The sequence below is a fragment of the Hemitrygon akajei genome, chromosome 14, assembly GCF_048418815.1.
Source record: "Hemitrygon akajei chromosome 14, sHemAka1.3, whole genome shotgun sequence".
Taxonomy (NCBI): domain Eukaryota; kingdom Metazoa; phylum Chordata; class Chondrichthyes; order Myliobatiformes; family Dasyatidae; genus Hemitrygon; species Hemitrygon akajei.
This window is the reverse complement of record NC_133137.1, coordinates 14,107,496-14,109,137: the sequence shown is the minus strand read 5'-3', so window position 1 is coordinate 14,109,137 and position 1,642 is coordinate 14,107,496. Positions and strand designations below refer to the sequence as shown.

The window sequence follows — 1,642 nt, the reverse complement described above, 5'->3', positions numbered from 1 at the left end:
ACACCTATCCAAATTTAGAGACTAGTGGGGCAATTAGTCCATGATGTTCAAATTATGGGGTTGATGGAGCATTTGATAGAGCAGGGATGTGATGCTGAGGCTTTATAAGGTACTTGAGTATTGTAAACAGTTTTTGGCTCCTCAACTAAGAAAAGATGGGTTGGCATTGGAGAGTGTTCAGAGGAGGTTCACAAGGATGATTCCGGGAATGAAGAGATTATCAGACCATAAGACCATAAGATATAGGAGCAGAATTAAGCCATACGAGGAATGTTTGATAGCTCTGGGTCTGTACTCACTGGAATTTAGAGGAGGGGATCTCATTGAAACCTTCTAAATGTTGAAATGCCTAGACGTGGTAGATGTGGAAAGGATGTTTCCCATGGTGGGAGAGTCTGGGACAAGAGGGCACAGCCTCAGGATAGAGGGGCATCCATTTAAAACAGAGATGCAGAGAAATTTCTTTAGCCAGAGTGTAGTGAAGTTGTGGAATTTATTACCACAGGCAGCAGTGGAGGCCAGGTTGTTGGGTGTATTTAAGGCAGAGCTTGATAGGTTCTTGATCGGCCATAGCATCAAAAGTTACAGGGAGAATGCTGGGGAGTGGAGCTGTTATCGGAGCCATGATTGAATGGTGGAGCAGACTCAATGGGCCAATTGGCCTAATTCTGATCCAATGTCTTGTGATCTATGGTCTTAATTAAATTCAAAATTAATTCTTACCTGGTGATCAGGAGGGCCGAGGTTCCAGGACGAGGCTATCCCATTGCATTTCGGGTGTGCTGAAGCCTGCAATATTCCCAAATGCGGAATACTCGACTGCTTAATTTGTGGTAGTGGGGGACTGCGTTCACGCTCTTTTTAGCTGCCAGCAATGGTGGTGGAGGCAGATACGGTAGGGTCTTTTAAGAGACTCCTGCGTAGGTACATGGAGCTTTGAAAAATAGAGGGCTGTGAGAAACCCCAGGTAATTTCTAAGGTAAGGACATGTTCGGCACAGCTTTGTGGGCCCAAGAGCCTGTATTGGGCTGTAGGTTTTTTATGTTTCTATTGCCTTTGACAGAGGATGTAGATTCAGGATAACTTCCGAGAAAGAGCCAGAGGGGACATAAGTTTGGTTTATGCAGAAAGTTCTTGCATTGAATCTGCTTCCAACTTCCAACTTCCAAAACACCAAGATTTTCAAAAGTGAACTGGCTAGTATGAGGAAAGGTAGAGTCTACAGGACACCTTTAAGATGTGACATAATCAAAATGGGCCTAATATTCCTCACCCAAAACGTCGACTGTTTACTCCTTTCCATAGATGCTGCCTGACCTGCTGACCTCCAGCATTTTGTGTGTGCTGCTCTGGATTTCTAGCATCTCCAGATTTTCTCATGTTTGCGTTTAATATTCTCCTGTTCTAAATTTTCTGTGAGCAGACCGTAGCATCCAAAGGGTTAAGAACCCAGAGTGAATTATTCAGACAATGGCAGACTGTTGGGTATTATATAGGGACACAGTTTCCTGCAGATGAGATTGCCTGTTCCCTAAAGCTGCCACAGTCTGCTCATTTTAGTGTGTTTGCTCTCCAAACAGAACAAATCATTAATTCAACAGAAATCTCCGAAAGACTGCAAAAACAAACCTCCTTGGCAAAA

General features: G+C 43.8%; 1 pseudogene; it reads left to right on the top strand.

Annotated features, from left to right (window-relative positions):
* The first annotated feature begins 715 nt into the window (after positions 1 to 715).
* LOC140739054 (U1 spliceosomal RNA) lies at positions 716 to 865 on the top strand (annotated as a pseudogene).
* The last annotated feature ends 777 nt before the right edge of the window (positions 866 to 1,642 follow it).